Source organism: Varroa destructor, unplaced genomic scaffold, assembly GCF_002443255.2.
Source record: "Varroa destructor unplaced genomic scaffold, Vdes_3.0 BEIS01000002.1, whole genome shotgun sequence".
Taxonomy (NCBI): domain Eukaryota; kingdom Metazoa; phylum Arthropoda; class Arachnida; order Mesostigmata; family Varroidae; genus Varroa; species Varroa destructor.
Window position 1 is genome coordinate 52,372,874 of NW_019211455.1, and position 21,413 is coordinate 52,394,286.

Sequence of the window (21,413 nt, forward strand, 5' to 3'; positions counted from 1 at the left end):
CGAAACAACTGGGTTAAGCTAGGTATGACGTTATTAATATTAACACTCAGATTCACTTGGTGGAACCAAGACGCCATAGATATTTTGGAGATTGGTTACACCCTATCCTAGAAGGATGGCTATGGCTGACGCCGTTCTGAATGGGTTTGCATACATGGCGTCCGTGTCATCGGAAAAGTTGCCAGGGGCGCAGGGTTTAAGTAACGTTCATACAGTTTTTTTCTCTTACCTTTAACTTCGACGTTGATTTCGCACTGGCATCACTAGATCATTTGTAATATGGGTATCTCGAATACTCGGTCCATGCTGGAGACAGTCGAAGGCTTGAAAGAAGATCAGAGCTGCGTCGACTAATATATCGAACGAAACATCGACTATTTGTTTACATCATGCATAGGAAAGCCAAGACAGAACTCCGCCATAAGCAAACATCACGCCCGGCTATAGCTTACGTCAGGCAGCATGTTAGTGAAGCTATATGTACGTGTTCTGTAAACGAGCTCAGATTGCCCCATATAGACTAAACGAGAGATACGGTATTAACACTGCGGGTTCAGTTTACCCTAACTAGAGTCTGTAAGCAAATGTCGAGAAATGACCGCACTGAACACGAGATGACGCGAGCTGAAAGCTATTCGCTCCGCGAAGCCGATCGGGCTCGAAGATTGTTACATCGAATAGCATAAAACCAACTTAACAACAACCCATTACCTACATGTTTCATTGTTACATAATTGTCGACTTCTAATACCCATCAGCTGCTGATTTGCTATTCTCTATGGCTATGCCTTGTTCTTCTCGTCTCATACATGCTAAAGACTATTCATTATTCGCGAACAAACATGTCGGACCAAAAAATGTTCTGTGTCTTCTCCGCCGGAGACAGCAGGCGATGCCTCTCCGCTGACTGGGCGGCGTTGCTTTACCCTTCCGCTGCCCAGTTTCACAGTTCGATTTGCGCTATCAGGTACGCATAATGTCGCTCTGAGCTTTCTCTTTTTTGTCAGAATGATTTCAGAAGAGGAAGAAAAAACCGACCGTATCATCTGCTCGCTCAGTCAATCTCCGCTTTACCTCTTAGCTCACCACTCACCGTTGTCGCTGCTTTCAATGAACGCAGCGATTGAGAGAATCACAGATCACGTACATTTCTCGTCGGTGAGGGCCACTGAGTCCCTTTTTTTTTTTTTTATCTACTTCCGACTTCAACGAACACACGAAACTACAGACATAGTGTAATAATAGAAAGGAAAAATTGTGTTGCTGGTATAGATGCGACTTGAATTAAAGATATACATATATATACACAGTAATAACAATTAATAATCCATCAACGAAGAAATACGCCGTCACAGAAACGGTTACTATTTCCGCCTACGCTTAAATTTGTTGCTATCTTCTTTCCATAAATATTTATCCAGGCCGTATAATAGCTGCAGGACTGGTTAGGCTGCCTGAATGAATGGCTATTGTACCGTCTCGCAATTTGTGACTATATCCCATTGTTTGCGAAACACAGCGTCGCACCGAACCGTCGCTACTGCCGCCCGTCCGAAAGGGTAGGACAGAAGACGTCTATCCAGTAAAATGTCAATCATGCTGTGCTATCGGCACTGGCGACGAAAGCGTAGATCGAATCGTAAGAAAGCATTTTTGATTTAATTTACAGAAATGTTCAATTTTGTTAAAGGTAGACAAAGAGATATTACCATTGACAAAATAAGTCAATAGCAAATAGGGTTAAGGTTAACCAGTACCGTTTTTTACATCATAAAATACGTGAGCGACCGCTGTCTCTCGCTATCCGATTGTAATTTACGCAAGATGAACATAGCTGATAAGCGTTACTTAAATCGATCATCATAGTAACAGTATTTCCGTGTCGCAGGGACGCTTAAACGAGCCTCAGATCTATGGACGACATTTTCATATATACATTAGTTCTTAGTAGACAGACATTTTCAAGGTAAGGCTACGACTTTCACGGCCTCCTACTTGAAGCCACGTTCGGTATCGTACATTCGATTAATAACAACCGGCTGTAACAGACGAACGGGTTGACTTTTACCACAAGTAAAAAAGGTCCATAAATGCAAAATCATCGTTAACTACAAATCGCAGCTATGTTAATCTACGACGCATTGTGTACGACCCCGCCCGTTACAGAACCCACCCCAAGCTTATGCAAAAGCAATGAATCAAGGGGCACTCACTATTACGTACTTATTACCTGACTAACTTCCACAACTGAACTGGTATTATGTTATTATAGCTAGATTTCGAATATGTACCAAGCAGGCTTCTATGTAGGCCGCGTCAGTGGCCAATCTTGAAAGCGACGCTCGTGCCCCTGATTCTTCCGATGGTCTTCTTCGACGAGCCATATGATTGGCTAACGAACAAATAACTCCTGTTGCCTATTCATTAGCCAAGTACGACGCATTAACACAGGCCATCAAGGCGAGTCATTGATATACAAACGTTAGGCAGTCGAGGGCTGATCTTCCCGTCTCTGGCAAGTAAAGCTGCCAACGACTAGAGTAGGATCTGACGATGATTAGGAAACATTCCGTCGAAAACAACACAATTTAAAATAAAAAAAAAAGTAAAAAGCTCTACTTTTAAAGTCAGTATCAACTAGATTAGCGCAATAATAGCCTGAGTGCTGGATTGTAAACATAGTGGAACATAGCTAGCAGACAAGCGATTCCATTTCAGACGTTTCGTGCTTGAACGGCGCTACTCAAATTTGTGCTTATATACACACAAACGTATGCCTAAATGACAGTGCGTAATACGATAGAAAGCCGCGCAGTGACTTGATCGGCATGGATGAAGCACCGAGTCTCCTGCGACGGAATGATCATCTTCCTCATACTGGTACGCTGATGTACAAAAGAACTGAATGAACGGTCGTCTGTTCGGGTTCCCATTAAGATAGCATAATTTATTCATAAAAGGATATGATAGATTGTAGATAGAAGTGCCACCTTGTTAACCTGTCGCCGTGGTGCCGCAACGACTGCCATAGTTGTTTTCCCTTGTGCATATTCTGTAAAAGTGGAGAATAGCTTTGCTGGGAGGTGCGGGGTCGAGGTGGGGCGGTTAAGGAAGGAACACAACAGCTATTTGTCGGGAAAGTGGACGAGTTCCGGTTTGAAATTGTCTCCTCGCATTCTGTTACCGAGTAAATGGAACTATTAGAAGACCTAATTTTAGTTCATCATTGGGCCTACGTTGGGGCGGGATTGGTCTGTAGTCGATTTGAGTTCCAACCATATGTTCAATGCTAGACTAAATAGCTATATTTAGCCAAATATTGGCCGTATTACAATGTGTACGCTTAACTCTTTTCGCTGTTTTGTGACAATCAAATTAGGTGCCTGTATGGGGAATAAGTCCGTACCGAGAAGCCTCTGCAATGACCACGCTTGAAAAATGCATTTAAAAGGGATCTTTCTTTCGAATAACCTAGGATAACTTTGTAACTTTCCAAATCTCCCAACACTACACGGACATTCATTTTTTTTGTTGATGAAATGTGTAGAAGTTTTTCGTTCTCAATTACATCAGCCCAAATCTTACTAGCAATCTTTCAACTACTTCTATTTTGATTTGATCCTTATTTAACCTGGCCATCTCTATGTAGCCTTTTCTTTACTCATCGCTTTCTCGTCAAGTACTACTTAAACGAATACTTTTCAATTCCGGTAACACCGTTTTTGTCCGTTACCTGGTGTATAATATTTACCGAGGCTATCAGGTTCGGCGATAACAATCTACAATTTCATGTGGCTATTGGCTTACATCACAACTCCATTGTTCAACTCCGAATCTGTCTCGTTTTCCGATGGAAGCATTTCCTCTGAGAGTTCCTTCCCAGGTCATCTATTTTCATGCCACTGCTTGCAGCGCCTACGCGTTCCCACACGGGTCCTCTCGAAATCCTGAATAATTTCAGACGCGTACGCAGCGGCAATTGCAACAGTCACCGTTAAAGACTACGGCGGCATTGCTCGAAAAGACAGCAGCCGCTATACAAATACGGCTGATCCAAACATATCGCTTTGAGCATCGCCAGACCAGCGTATAGTTCTGATCTTCACCCTGTTCATGTCCGCTGGTAGGGTGTTCATCGCGAAGACACGCGAAAATTGATGATGGGGGCCATGGTAGCGCTCAAGATGGGATGCGCGTTAGGGATTGGCGTGGTTTTCGCTCCCCATCGCGGCGGAACGTTATCATTTGATAAATTACCCAACAGACGCTTTAACGGTAGTATCTGCCTAAGCAGAGAAGCACACTATAGACCAGCAGCAGAAAGAAGCGAAGCACTCCAGCCAGCTTGTGAAACAATGACGACAGCCTTCAGAGACAATTGTTGTTCACAGAGAATCAACAATAACAATAACAACAAATAAACCAGACGAAGGCGCAGACCTGTCCTTCTGCGATACATTCCATGTCGTGGGTAACCTTAGCGCCGAAGGAGTAACGAGCACGTGTCGCGTAACGATGGCGGGGCCGGTGATTGTTTGTTCGAAGCTGAATAGGACAGCAGACGATAGAGGAAAAGAGCGGGGCGGAACATGGAGGGAGAACTGCGACATTTACGAGATCCGCGTTGCTTAAAGACGCTATATGCAATACGACGCAATGTGCGAGGCAAAACGCTGTCAAGAAGTGATTTCTTCGCGACACTCTTATAGTTTGCGCAGCGGTAGACGGGGTGGCACGGCATGGTCATAGAGCAGTTCGCCCACCTAGATTTGCCGCTCAACCACGCTAAAATTACGTTTTATTGTATTTAATTTTATCGTTAACGTTGTGACGTAACCTACTGTCGGACCATGACGCGCCTGCGCTCGCATGCTAGGGGTTTGGCGCTTTGGTGGTGACGATTTTGGGCACACGCTCATTTCATCTCCTAGTGGAAAACGGGGAAAATGGACAAGGGGACCGCTTGGACAAGTGGATCGACGTGAGTAACGCGATATATTCGATTACACGTTATTAGTGGACCGCGGCTAGCATTTGTGGGTGCCATGGTAACAAACAGATATGACTGTCATTCTTTGCCGTAGACAGGGTGAAGCTGAAATCAGATTTGTACGAAGATAATCTTACACTAACTAGATTATTCGATTGATGTATTATTATGGGTATTTGTGCCGACCCTTCCACAAGTGGGCGTCGTCGAAGATATGTAGGCGCGGTACATTGAACAATATCAGAATGGGGGAAACACCTCAAATCTTGATGGTGGTACCAGATTTGTTACAAAACCAACCGATTTGATTTCTGGGTTAATTGCGCTTACTTTACGTATGATGTATTTATCGAAAACTCTTTTATTGTTAGGCCCCGACCTAACCAGCGGACTATAATGATATGAACAATATAGTGTACATCGCTTGGGGCCATTCTATAATAAGGACCTGCTAATATCATTAGCCTGATTGATATTATCTATCGTTCAATGAGAATTTCAAGTCGTCAGTAAATTCATTAACTGTAATTATTATAATAGACACATAGTCAACCGTTATTGGTCTACGCAAACAACGGCAGAGCTGACCGTTATACTTTGACCGTTTGTAAACGTGCCAGGCACTTAATATTCATTATAAGCGATGGGCTAAATAAACGTGGCATAAGAATTATTTAGGTGCTCTATCAAAATACGGTAGAGTCAACCCTGCTTTCGTAATAGCCACATGAAACATCTAACGAATGGATGACAAATTACTGAAAGGTAATACCGGAGGATAAGGTGAAAAATATCTGCTAAGGACTCAATTGCACCTTAATACTACAGGTGACGATACTACAGCACAAAAGTTCTGCGCAAGCAGAATTCAATTTCTGCTATTCCTTGTTCATTTCAGGGCGCACTTTGTGTCCAACATCTATTTGATCATCTCAATCGAAGGCTGCTACAGGCTGACTGATAACGCGTAGGTACCCTTTTCTCTCAGCGCTAGCACAGTATGTATTGTTACGTCGTCAGTGGCTGCACCCGGTCTGCATAGTGATGCTGCCAGGGAGCAGAACGATTTCATCTGGGCTGATTATCTTTTTAATGCGCTATCCGGTTTCGCACTATCGGTGTTCAGCATTCAGGATTCATTTCCCAGTGATTCACTGCATCAGGCCCATACTGCTGCCGTCGCCGCAGTACTCCCACCGTCCGTAGCTTGTAGCCCGTCGCGGCGACCGCGGTTCAATGGACGGTCCTCGTTGCTTAGCGCACTGGCCGCAGACTAACCTGGTTGCTCGCTAGCCTTTTTCGTGTGCCGTGCCGCTTTAGAAGCGCGTTCATTAATAGTTGTAATGATCCCCCGGCCCCGCGTCGGTCGGCTCTCGCATATCTTGTCTCGTCTGAGGACACATTCTGCCCCAACGCGGCCCCGTTAAACCCCGTCGTAGTGCCAAGGGCTTCGCCCTAGCGGACGCACCGGTCAAAAACCAGTACATTGTTGAACAGTTAGAGAAACCCAACCCGGTGTGGCTGGATTGGTCCTTTTGACCTGCCAGAACCTTGATTTGAAACAGTGCAACACCTTAAGAGCTACCGATGCGACTGGTGCGAGCATACGAGCATAAAGACACAACGACTACATTACTAATGCATTACTTATTCCGGCGACGACTGCGAGAATCAGATGCGTATTAATAGAGAAGGTATTTTTGCCTCTGAATTGCATACGAACGCTTACGTATCGTAGATATTCCATGTGTGAAGCGTTCAATGAAAAAACGACAGGCGCCGGATAGATTTGCGTCACGTTCTCAAAACTCACCAATGTAATCCTCGCGACGAAGAAGCAAAAATCTCACGTAGAGCTTCAGTTAGTATTTGTTAATGATGAATGAAGAACTAACTTTTCCGTAGCAGAAACTGGCACGTACGTAACGTTATCTTCTAATAGTATGCTGCACTCAAGTAGCAAGATTCCTTAGAAGCTGCTGGATTACCGTCTACTGTTTTTGTATCTTTCCGTTTTCCTCTCCGTGATAGTATGGCTTACGCCTGGTCGTCGTCACACGTTTTGGGCTTATCGTTTTCGTAGTCACCGATTCACTACAACACAATGTTCACACTCGTAATCGATGTATAGCTACAGAGACGACAAAACTGGGGCTATCCTTAAAGATCAACTAAAGTCGTTCACAATCGCACGGCGTCGTGGCGACGATAGGCAATCACTAGCGTTGAACTGGACTGAACAGACTTCAGGTTCCCGTTCCCGTCACCCGCTCACCGACCGATCCACTGTGCGTCGTCGCACCCGCGAGCGTCGGCCGCAGAAGGCCCAGCGGCTGCACCATCAAAGGGAAAGGGCGAAAGGAGATCCCGACCGACAACGAGACGTCGTCGTCGTCGTTGCAGTAGCAGTCGGCACGATACCAGCCCTGGCCCCGGTGCCAGTACCGGCAAAGGTTGCAGGACCAGCTGTAAAGAAGCACCAGCGCTGCAAAGATGCTCTATCTATATCTATCTATACTGTAACGTCGGACGGGTCGGCGGCGTGAATGCCGCCGTTTGAAGAAGGGCAAAAGCAAAGCAGGACGGCTTCATTTCTTCGGCAGCAGAGAGAATATTGGTACCACTAACGTTCAGATACAGGTAATAGTACTACCGCAGAAGTCGTCGTCGTCGTCGTCGTTGTTGTTGTTGCTGCTGGTGCGTCCGCCAGCCAAGCGTCTGGTGAACTCCTCTACGCGCTATCGGGTCCATGAAGCAAGCTACCGCTTGAAGCACGAACTTCCCGCGCTGCGCAGCTACAGACCACCTAGATTATAGCAGAAAGGTAACAGCGAGAAGTTGTGCTTCGACAAAATTGCATCTGCGCGGCAGTTTTTTGCTGTCTATCGCTGACGTCGTCTTCGGCGTCGCCAGCCGTCAACAATACTTCACGCCGGTAGTTTTCGTCGACAACAAAAACAAAATTAATGTGAATAGTTTCAGAACTTTGACAAAGGCAGGTAGAGATAATCACTGGGCTATTTGAGTGGAGTAGAGCGGTGACGTGGCACAGGTCGATCTAGCAAGGAACAGAAGTCAAGCTAGATACAGCAATGAACGACAACAGCAGACGCTGATGAAATCAACATTGAAAACTTCACGTTGGCGTCCACGCGATGCAAGGCGGCTCAGTTCTTGCAAACGTAGAGGCTATCCCGTGACGTTGTGCAGCGTCAAGCATTGACCGTCACAAGCACTAACACTGTCGATGGTTGTATCGGACCTGCTATTCCAGACGCGGGCAGGGCGAAACGGGATTGGGCCATAATCCGACAAGGCAGCACAGACTTACGACAATGAGCTCGCGGTGTGGTTCATCTGATTGTGGTAGCGATCAGCTTTAAGAGCCAGGGGCCTCACCGTACAGAAGATCCGAGAACTAGCATTCAGAATTGTATAAGGCGCATGTAGGTAGTGCGCGACAAGGCTGGATAACAAACATCTGTAGGCCGCAACGACACACCATAATTAACGCCGACGAAGGGCACGACAAGAAAATGCAGAATTTCAGGACCATAAATAGAGTCATTAGCAAATCTAAAATGGCATGTGACGTTTTCGGCACGACCTGACGCTTATTACTGAAGTATATTGACCGCTGTTGTATTAACGAAGCAATAATATGTCTGCGTATCCAAAATCCGCAGCTAATACTGCATTCTGTTGAATGTACTGGTTGGAGAAAACGAGCTCAGAATCCTTTACCGCTAGATGGGGCAAAGCCCTAACGGGGCATCCTGTCGAATATTACACTAGGCGTAGATCTGAATAAATGAACATTTTCGTTTGACTACGTAAACACTGCTACAGAGTATTTAATGTCGCTTCGCTAACGATACAATGTTGGCTTAAAACGCCAGCGAAATGCACGAATGGAGCCAAACACAATCATATTTCAGAGGCTTGGCTACTACGTGCAGAAAGAAAGCAGTCACACTAACAACGAGTGATCGTCACCAATTTTCTGACCACTTTTATCAAGCGAACTATACGTAAAAATTGGCCACTTTGGCCATAAACGTGACAATGGAGTAATAATAATAATAATAATGGTAGTTTATTCCTTCATTTCAAATAGCAGATATGTTGAAAAATCCTCGTATAGTATTTGGCCTTAGGTGCGTTTAGCAGGCCCATTTTTAAGCCGACTAAAACAACTTGTAGAATATTTTTGTCGTTGTTTCTTTTATTCTATAGTAAACCTATAGCATAGAATCGGTTACCTTCTTCAATGAATGTCGACATGTTAGCCAGGGACAATTTAATGGAGCTTTTTATAAAATATTGCTGATCGATCGGTGCTTGGAATCGGTTAATTTGACAGCTTAAAATTCACTACTCAAGTTTGATATGTTCCGTTTGACAAGTTCACCCACTTCCAGATCCGGAAGAAATCCGACAGATTGACAAATGAGTAGAAGATAGTGCAGGTTATTTGGGCTAATCCATTCCATTGTACCAAAAAACCGAAGTTGACAACTTATTCACACGATAGAGACAGCTGAAGTCGTTGATAGAAATTGAGCAATGACCCAAATACGATCTTTATAATATATCGATACGATACATAGTCGCCACATAGCAACAGCTCATATCCGCTGCCCATTTAGTCTCAGATGGGGCATGGCTCATGTGACCAACAATCATACACCGGGAACGTTTCATACGTTACTGCTAATTAAAGTACACAGTTATTGGCAGTGGTTCAATGTTCCATCCTGGTATTCTGCCAACACTTCATGCTTCATGATCAAGCGGACTTTTACCACATCCCAACCAAATTATCAAACGGTAGATGTTACCTTTCTATGTTTCCTAAGGAAAAAAATTCGACTTACGAAGGGGCTGGCTGTCAACGCACCATGGCCGAAGGATGGAAAAAGCGGAGAATTATTTAGTCTGTTCAGATAGTTCTGTGCTAAATGAGGTCCACAGTCGACAACATTTCGAATCAGATTAACTTATTAATGAATGATCTGCACACAACTTGGTCAGACATTAAGCGATTGGCGCGATACTGAAGACGTTGACAGGAAACAATGTAAAACAGAGTCATACATGTTAATTTCTAATAAAGAAATCCAAACCTAAGGATACTGTATATCATTTATCGGGACCATGGATCGAGTGTTCCTTTACTTACACTTATAGCTGTTACGAATTCAATAGGAGCATAAAACTGGCGGAGTAACCTTTTATTGAGATCTAACGTACGTAATTTTTTAATTCAATAAAGAGACGTTTAGCAATCAAGTAAACAACAATGCTGATCATTCTCTCTATTAGAAAGCAGTTGATTTTGCTTAACTAAGCGTTGGGTCGACACTCAGTAGTTTGCACAGGTGAGCGTATGCTTACGAGAGCTAAATCTTCGTGATAGCAGTACTAGTTGAAGTTTTATATTTTGACCGTGAACCTATTGCTCTCGCCAAAGCCACCCAATTTCACGAGCAACGGCTTGTCCCAACAGTGCAATGTATCCGTGTGAATGTATATGTGCATAACGTGCCAACCGTCTCCAACAGAAAAGGTCGACGATGATATGCCCTCGGCATTTTCATCGTTCACAAGGTTAACCCGTTTGAGTTTCTCGCATATGTGAGCCCGGGGCGCTATGGCACTTCCAGGCATCTCTACACTCCACAGCGTTTACATGTGGCCATAAATTCCTTCCCCTCGGCCCAAGCAACATCCAACCGGTGAGGCCAGGACGTGCGTGCTGTGCATGGCCTGTGAGTGTATAAGCCGTAGCCGAATCATACTGGAGCCAGAACTCGCAGCGTCACCTCGGCGCATCAAGGCCGCTTATCAGGTTTTACCCTACCGAGCGGCTTTGTAGAGAGGGCAGATAGCAGGAACCGTCGCTGTTTCACTAGCTCTGCTACAGGCCCGGAATCGGCGTGTCACTCTAGACACCTTAACTTTGAAGCACGTCCCGCTGATTCACTTGTCCGATTGATGTCTGCGTGACAGTTTAACCTTGTGCACAGCGTTTTCAATGCAACGTCCACATTGTAACACTGTAGTCTCTGCAACGTTCATGCCTACGGTTCAGGTAAGTCGACTGTTTCGTCCTATCCTGCGATACCAAGTTTAGTGATACTTACACGCATATATGATTTACTCGTTGCAGCACGTCTAGGCCACACTGTCCCGGTCCTGCTACTCCAGCTAGAAGTGGCCTATCTGCAAAGGCCCCGGAACAATGCAATATGCATAGTTCAGACTGGTTTTGTGTTCCTCCTATGTTGGCAGCTTAAATTTTCATGAAATATAAGATATCTATATGTATGTACGTTGTCTGCGTGTGACACAGAGGTCTATTACAGCGGTTGTCGTCGTATAACAAACACCCACAGGCCGTGAGATAGAGGCACAGATTTAAAGTAAAGATCCACTTACCCGTGTTTTACACCACAGTCTACCACGATCCCTATACAGAGATACACGAATAATGAAACGATGTCGCCGCCCTAGTTCAGAACGACATCCACGCTTTCTTTCTTTTTACAACGTGGAACATTCAAACACAACCAACAGGGCAAACGGACAGACTGGCGATAATGGCCTACGATTCTGTTTGACCGTATTACGTCACTTAAGTTGACTAGACGGGCCGACCTGGCTAGGTTACACATAGGGGCTCGAGGGTACTCGAGGGTGTCCCTGCTGCTAATTGACTTCGTCGGTTGTCGTCGAACGCTGGGAAAGCTGGTCAACCGTCGGGCGGACGCAACGAGGGCGAGTTCTGTCAAGAACGCCGGCAGACGCGTACAGACATCGAGGGAATGAACAGGGAAACTGCTGTCTTCATCCTTCGGACTTGCGGACGCTAACCGGCTGTATTGCAGCAGCTGAAAGCGAAACCATAGAGGAAAAAGTCGGCAGGAAAAATACGTGGCGTTAGATAATTATAAATGACTCCGCGTCAATAGTTTTAGAGACAAGCAAGAGGAAATGTCGGAAATGATAGAAAGATGAAGTCTAATCGTAGAAAAATAGGTGGAATAGCGATTTCTATTCCACCAGCCAAGTAAAAAGCTAAACGCGGACATTCGTATGTAGATACTAACGAATGCTGCCGGTATCATCTAGGGCGGCGGGCTGGAGAAGGGTCAAGTGGGAAGGATTAAAACAAGTTCTTCTAACTAGAAGCCAAAACGTTTTCTTCTGTGTCCTTATAAACACACGTAGATAAGTACGTTTACTCGTAGCGTGGCGTCGCTACAAAAAGAGTAACAGTAAATTATTATCACTAGATATAAGATATCAATATTATATATTCTGTATGCATATTTTAATAAGATTTATGATGGCGATGTCTCAGATCGGCAAAACGTTTTCGCTGATATTTAGAATTAAATAACTCTAAATAATAATTGGTTTTTGAAGAGCATTGTTAATTGTGAAAAGCCTGGAACGAACTAAGCCTGACTGATTGATTATTATGATAGAGATAATGGACGGCTCAGTGCGTTAAGACATCTAATCCCTTTGTTTTTTTTTGGCAGAACAGTCCGGGGATTGCCCTAAAAACTGGTTCATAGAAAATATTACCATGATGATTCTACGGTATCAAAGCTAGGAGAGTTCATGTGGTTGGTCACAGGTCAATAACGTCCTCTAGTATCCGACAGGAGTTCATGCCAGTAGTAAATCCCGTCTTCCACAAAAGAAATGAAACCGTTTTTGTGCAGAGCCTTGTCTCTGCGAAAGGGGACTATTTCGGATTTGGTAAGGACATTTGCTTTGAAAATGAGATTATATCCCTTGTAACAAGTCGACACGAGCTCGAAATCGAGCTGACATCTTTTCCCTTATCATTTTATAGCAATACTAATATAATTATAACATTCGGATCAAATAATACACCGATATTGACGAACGAGTTTTATGTGCTTAGAATTTTATATCCAACGCCGCTATTAAACTGCTGGCATCAGCTGCCTGCCAGGACGAGGCGAAGCCTGTTTACAGCCAAATCCAAATCTAGACCATCACGTGTTCTCACGATTGGTCCATTGTGCCCTGAAGTTAAAAGTGCAGCAATTATTATTTCCGCATTAATTCAATGTCCTATTTTTGTCACTCAACTTACCCATACTCGCTTATCTCTGCCCTGTCCTATTTACTGCTCAATTTGGTTTTTATCGAATGATAGGGTTACTCCCATCAATCGGGCAAAGCTCAGGACTACCGCTCACTTCTTTAATTTCAGAGAGTATTCCAACAAGAGAGAATGCACTTAGTAGCCTATTGAATGTATACGTTAATAGATAAATTGAACTCTGAATAGTATTTCGCTCCATGTTAGACCTAAAATTATTTACTTTTTTTTATATACTTTACGTAGAATGTTCAGTTATCCCACCCGTACCGTAGTAGCTTCAACCAAAACAGGTGAAGCAGACAAAAGCTTGAAAACAAAGCATATCAATCAGAGTTGTTTAGATCACTTACCTTTCTTCAATACATTAGCACAGCCCCGTTTAGAGTGCGTCCTCCTGTTTCTCACAAACTAATCTTCACACTAAGCATGCAACGCCACTGGTACAACGACGTCAACAAATTGGCAGACCCACTAGGTTAAAGCTGCGATTAAACAATCGCTTGGCCGTCTTCACGTACCTTTTTAGTCCGTGTTGTTGAACAGGGATTGCCTGCCATAGACCAAGTGTAATCCACCGACATCACCACAGCGTTGTACGCGAATGTAATCTCTCTCTCTCTCTCTCTCTCTCTCTCTCTCTCTCTCTCTCTCTCTCTCTCTCGCCCCACACACACACACACACACACACACACACACCTACACACACACACACACACACACACACACACACACAGAAACACGCACTGTGTGTATGTGTGTGTAACAACCGAAACAAACCGGACATGTACCCCATCGTTGTATGACGGAACGGGAGCGGCGAGTCTTGCCAACCGCCAGTTGCGTAATTATGACTGCATCGAGAAAAGGACTAGATCGTACATAGCGAATAGGAAGTACGGGATAGATGACTACTGGGGAACAGTTAGCCCTAGGGAATTATTTTCTTCTTGCTTGGCAAACTGAGACAAATGATGATAGTAATAAACTGTGATCGTTCTTGAAGGCGGATACCTATCTCGTGACGGTGGTAGCAACTCAGCTGGATGGTACGGTAGGGTCATTACACGGTGTTAAGTCAACGCTCACCAAAAGCCTCATTATTGCTTTTTTTTTCACCAAAAAAGCCATTGAAGATGAGGGATGAGACGCGTCTCAAGAAGAAACCACTACTGCTTAAGACTGTTCTCAGTTTGAAATACCGCCCGACTACCTACGTACAGGTGTTAGACAGGTTATTTTTTTTGTTATTGGAGCATAATGAGTTTGCCCAGATCACATAGCCGAATTGCCAACCTTCGGCTACCGTGTAAAAGAGTCGCCCAGCTGACTTAATCAACTTGGCAGGTCTCACAATAAAAACATCGTGGTACCTTATTATAGAAACAAAAGTTATAACTGCCAAATGCTGACACATGTAACGATTTATATGTAATTAGTTTACCGTGATGCTAAATCATTGAATGTCCCATTGATCTAACCTGATGACCAGAGATTCTGTCGCAAAGTTTCCTGCTAAAAGCTAGTCACAGCAATTTCGTGTTACCTCAATGACGATCCATTTACTGACACTTCAGCAATCTTAGCCAGAGTTTTATGTGCCCATTAGAGTTCATCGACCCATTGGTGGAATAGGGATTAGGGTTAGTTCAATTATGTATTGTTTTGCTTTGTATCGTCCGGTGAAAGTGCGGTAGAAACATGCTAGTTTTTAGCGTAATATACGTATAAATTATAGTAACGTTTCTATATATTTTGCTATTGGCACAGTATCGGTATCTGAGCCCGCGCGCAAACCATCGTTCTGGCTATATTTGATATTTTCATCTTACGAAGTCTGAATCACTAAATGCCGATTTCTCCGATAGGTCGATCAAATAAATTCTATCCTATTCCAGAAGTAGTAATGAATTTATGATGCAGCCCTTCTCCTTAGACGCGAACCCTGCTATATTGAATACGAGATGCGCTGTAGCGGTGTTTGGCGAATATATCACTTTCTTACTCTTTAGGAAACGTACACCCCTTCCTTATGAGATGCTCCACATCGTTGCTATTACGTTCCGTGGGGTACTTGGCTGAAGCCTCGGAGTCGCCACGTGTTATATGATGTATCGTGATGTCCATTTATCCATTTGATGGGGCAAAACTACCTACGAATTGTCGAGAAATAACAGGAAAAGCTGAACTGTTCCGTAGCTGCTTTCGACAAATCGTTTTGATGCCAAATTAAATCAAAATTCGAGAAAGTATCGAAAACGTGCTAGCGGTAGTTCCCCAATTGGGGTAGTGAGCGATACGTCATGCGTGTTCTGGTGAACGCTTCGTATTTTCGCGTAGCTAGCGGATGCCGGCACAGGTAAGCGGTGAACAGCAGGCGCAATATCCCGCAAGGAGAATCAATGATGCCTGCCGCTTGACACCTAAGGACAAAGACAATTAGGAGACAAAGGCTCTATAAAAGAAAACGTATTGTTAAATGGATATCGGGCCCTTACGACTGTCGGCGGGTCTATCAAATGCTTTACCGTTAAATGCAATTGCTATAGAAGGGCAGGACGTTTTGGCATCTACGTGAATTACCTGTTTAGCTTATAAAGGGGTCGCTAAACAAAATCCCCTCTCTAAGAAAATGGGGACGTGCCTAGTGTGTAGCGTACAGCAATGATCACTTGAGTTTTGTTGTATAGGATCATTTTTGGCTACTCGAGAGCTGTAACTGGTGTCTACCCGTAAATAGCAGATCTTTACGTACTCGTAATATAGAAAATATTGCGCTGACACAACTTCAATTTCCTTTTTGAAACCTCTCTCCTCCCCTGGATCTGTACTTCGAAGGAAACTTAGTCAATGTCTTGCTATTCTACAGTCTTACGGCTTTACTTTCAAGAATAGGATAGATATTTCTTATAGTTTTATAATTGAGATTCCATAGGAAATGAATGCTGAAACGGACAATTTACTTTCCCACTAACAAAATGTAGCTTCAACGCTTATGTAACGTCGAACTTGGGTCTAACAAGCGAAATCATTATTGAACCGTCGCGAATAATACGATTAACTGTGTCTGATAAATCGTCTCCGTACTATATGACCACAGAGATGGTGCATTCCGACGCATTCAGCAATTTTTAGACCTATTCAAGCCAGCGTTTAGGTTGACGTACACTTTTTTGCTTCTCACCGGAGTCATGGCACAGCGTCATTGCTTACAGTCATTGCCCCGTTCGCCTCGTAGTCCCTACATCGGCTAAGCCTCTTCTCAGATCTGATAATTCTTTTTCTCTCTCACACACTCTTGCTCTTTTTCTCTCTCTCATATAGCAGATATGTCAGATTCTTGCTCACTCGTTCAGCCAGTCGCCAGCACGAAGCTAACCCGTGATGTAGGGGGCAGTTGTTGGCGGGGGTACAACCCTCGTAGCCAAAGTTGTTAGCTAATGCCGCCGCGAACACTTTGACTTGTACGTAGCGAGCGAACAACGACAGACAGATACGTCCGTAGATACAGCCGCGCCTGGCCCTGGCAATCGACTTATTTCTTTGATAGCACATACGATCTATTGTATGGTTACGCCAGTGTTCTGATCGTTACGGGCATCATCACTTTACCCCATCCAACGTTTAGACAGAACTGACGCACAACGCGCCACCACAGGCGTTATGTAGTAGCAAGCAAGGATTCTGACTGGACTGTCCCATCTAGTAAATGATCACACTCCGGTATACCTCTGCGTACCGAGCATCCATGGGGATTCAAGTGAGAATAAGGGTTGTATCAATCTATATGAGATAAGTACTTGCTGGAAAATATGTTTCGCCGTTCTCAGCGCGTCATGTACCCACGCGCATCATCCGAGCCGCAGACAGGCACTGCAATGTTTGTTCCACTTCGCCGCAATCGTCGAAGAACTCCTTTTTTTTTTTTTTTTACTCATCTTATCCCAGGTTTCATACACATACTGTCACCAACTATACATAGTTAACAAACAGCGATCTTTCCTCTAGACACACGACACTATGAACAATGTTTCATAGGCTGAGAACGTATCTCATGATGTTTATCTAGTTGTGCAATTACCGGAAGTAGCTTCGCATATGCGCAATTCAAAGTCGCCTAGTAAGCGCTCAGTAATGAACGTTTATTAGCTTTTAATAAAAACCGTATATTCCTGAGCGAATGTTTCTGCACTCACTTGTTTTTGTGGCTTTGGTGTGGTATCCTTTAACCTGTTTTGATATTTCTACTGCTTCACGCCCCCATCTGCCTTATTCTTAATGTTTGGAACTTTCACAGAAGCGAGTCAAGACCTCCACAAACCACAAAAGAGCACTTCTGAGGCCTAGGTAAAACGACAGAGAAATGAGTCAGGAAAATCGGCTTCGCAGCAGCTATATAGCAGAAATAAAGAAGTGTGTTTGTATCTAAGCTGCTGATCTTTTCACAACTAACACACATTATGGTAGCCTTTAGGCTGGGGGTGAGCGGTGAATCGTAGAAGGGTGGTGACTTGCTAAACAGAAACAGGAACAAGTATTTATCATTACGTTGAAGCAAAAAGGATTTGCTTTTACAAGAATAAAAAGATTCAAAATAGCCGGTTCGTACGTCTTCCGCTTGATGGCACCACTTGTCTCTACCTCTGCGGCCTATTGAAGCCGCCGCTTCTTGTCTGCCTGTCAGATTAGCGTTAGTCCATAGAATCGTCGTTCGACTAAATTCGATCAGGTTGCTTCAGATCCAGACCCACAATCGTTATCGTTTCGCATCTTGTAAAACTAATGGGGCAACTATGTATCCGAAATTCATATATGCCCATACACAGCTCCGTATTTCATGTTATGAAAGTCCAAAGGAGTGAAAAATCGTTGCTAGCCTTCTCTAATACGTGTGACGCTGGCCGTAGTAAACACGAATCGCCAGCACCATCGTACTTTCTTTCACTCTCTTCAACCCTTTCAGAGTTGATAAACTGTAACAGTGTTCCTATAGGACCGAATCGGGACCCGAGTTACTTTCAGCGAAGTACCTCAGCTTGAAATTGATAACCCGTAACTGTATATGCCCGTATATGACGGCTGATTTTATATCAGAAGCAGACGCAACCGGTTAATTAAACAGGTCAGACTCACATGAGCACCGAATACTCCAAAATTTCACATTAAAGAACCATTGAATTGGCAGATGAATTCGTACCAACAAGTGAATAGAAGGAAATGTTAACTCAGTTTAGCTAAACCCGACTTGGTTCGATGTGCCAGATAGAGAGGTCTTGTTGGCCGATGCAACAATACGACAATGAAGGAACACTTAAGGCAGCAGGACAAAGGAAAAAAGAACGATAGACCAAACAAGCGTGTTAAGCTTGTCTGGGTTTTCTGTTCAAATCAATCGAAGTTGGGCTGCTCTGAGCGAAATTGGATTAGGGTACCGTATTTGGTGTTTTTGATCAGTGTTCTATTGTACAACGGAATTGATTATCCTTTGTCCAAGATTTTATAAAAAGCAGCGTGTACATAATACGACGCATAATAACACATTGATTCACTTTGCTAGATGTGGAAAATGACGCCGGACGTGCTCGTGGTACTCATTAAACAATATGTAATAAATGACGAGTAATAGGCCCCTCATAAAGTAAATAAAATGCAGAAAAATCTGCACCTTTTAGGGGACTGCTTACTGATTGTGATTATACGTGTTGTTGGCTGAAATGATCATTGAAAAAAAAATATTCTCGATAAGAAAATATACAGAAATTGTTAAAATCGTTTGAAATATGATGGATCCAACAAAAATGTAAAAGCTTCGCACTGCATAGCCTGACACGCTAATATTCAACTAAATATTGGTACCGTTAAATATAGATAGGGTACCATTTATAGTCGGTAGGACGTCCGCTACTTATGATGTTATAAAGAAATTAATGGAAATGATTGCTAGTCTCAGAACAGAACAAACTTTTGCAGCGGTGCGATCGATTATCTTTGCCCCTAATATGCCCTTTACTCTTTGTTATACCTTTTAATTTCCAACGAATTTCATATTTGTTCGAAATCTTGCGACTCATACTTTAGATACTAATGATCTGAATAAGATTAATGATGTGGTCCGATCGGAAATTTATGAAATCCGTAGAAAATGTTTTTATTTCGGAATCAGCGTTCGTATCGAACCTATGTAGATCCTTCGCCGAAAAAACAATCGGCCACTTTTGGATTCCCGGACCGCAATTTTCGAAAATTAAGCGCCACATGCACACGCATACCGATGACACTGTCGGACGAATGTGGTAACGAAGGTAACCATCTCAGGCTCGGCGAAAGGGCTTGAGAATGTGTCTAGAGAAAAGTGAATTATAAGTTCACAGTTAGTTGCTCATATGGTGCAAACACGTGCACTGATCGAAAGCACCAGACGAAATTGCACGCAGTGATTATAAGTGAAGCGGATACACGTGTAATTAGAACGATTCAAGGGTCACATTCGATGAAAAACTTTCTGCAGATATTTTATGGCGTCATTGGATAGGCAGCCATGCCGACCTAAAGCGAACATTTGAAATGGGTCAATCGTGCAGTTTATATGTTGCCGTAGTGGTTACAGCAGCTTTTTTCCTAACTAAAGGCACCGGACTGAATCAAATGGGTTGGGGGCAAATGCATATCTAGGCACAGATAACGAAATGCATGAAAAACAGGCCGGACCCATTGAACTGGTCAACCCAGTGAATCAACGTTGAATTGATTCTACCGTGACTATATATATATATATATATATATATATATATATATATAAAACCCGAAACGGGATATGCAATAAAGTATTCTTAGCTAAATTGAGGAAACAACTACACAGATAACGGCGTCGTCACAAAAATATCGCCCCATTAGACAGGCAGACACAGGCTTTGGCGGAGTGTCAGCATTGAAAGTTTATTGTCACCAATCTGTCGTACTGCCATTGTTTATGCTCAACTTAGGTAAGTTTAACAGTGTAGCGAAAAAAGGTTTTTACGTGTGAGGATGTTTTGTGGTTATTTCGGGGATTGGTGACCGTTAAGGTGATCTGCGCAGCTTTCATGGATAATTACGGTTAAGTTATTAAATCACTATGGAGCTTACGACAGATGGTGTATTACGGAGCTGCTACCGTAGTCGTGGACTAGTTTCAAACAAGCAAATTTCACGCCTTGTTGAACTATACGGAACAGCATTAATTGCATTTTAGCTAACCAAAATAAAGGGTAAAAAAGGACCAAGAAGCCAGCGTTTGTCCACATAACACTATGTAAGATATATTCATCAGCATATTATGTAGAATTGGACCTATGTCCAGCGTAAGTCTGGTGAATCTGTTGCGAGAATATATATTAGCGTAATTAGTCTGGTATATCTAGCTGATCAAAAGTCACAATACAACAACAGGATGTCCTTGTCCGGCGGTCACGCCTGTCTATATATAATGCGCACAAGCCATTATCCAATCTACCAGCAAATTTATCTGCAATTACCCTGGGCCTTAGCTCCTTCAGGCAGAAATCACCTCGCATCATTGACTACGGGGATGTCTTTGTAAGCAATGATAACTACCGCATATGTTTTTTCTGAGCAACTTACCTAAATAGCTCAAAAGTATTCTCAAATCATATGATGGGTATCCAGGATCTTTAAAGCCAGAAGCGCCAAATGATTAGAATCGAAATCGAATAAAGGTACCATTTTATCGATAGAAATGGTACTTTTTTTTACTGGGAATTTATAAACTGTGTATCTGATCTAATGGACAGTAAACTTCTGCATTGGAAAAACAGGCTAATCCGCAGTGCAGGAGGGGTTATCACGGCACGCTGCGGCCTAACCATATGCACGCCTATGTACGCCTACATGAAATCCGTCTGCCAGGCCACCAGAAAGATCAAGTTCGTCCTCGGACCTGACACATCGTCATATGTTCAACTTCACACATCCTGTGCTAGAGCTTCCTGCCAGCATTAGTGAGTTGTTGAAAACGTTTCAGCGATCTCTCGCATTCTAAATAGACTCCGCTGTAAAGATGGGATCGAGCTCAAGCGACAAGAGTTCTTGACAGGAAGGCAGCGTCATTTCGTAGCGTATCCTGCTTATAGAAAACACACAGACCGCAACCCTTGATAAAGTGGACCCTGTATATCTATTCTAATCAAGACGAAACATGCATGTACGTAAAATATAAATTAAACATATATTATGTAATTAGTTCAACACAGCATTTCATAAAATAGAAGAGTCGTATAG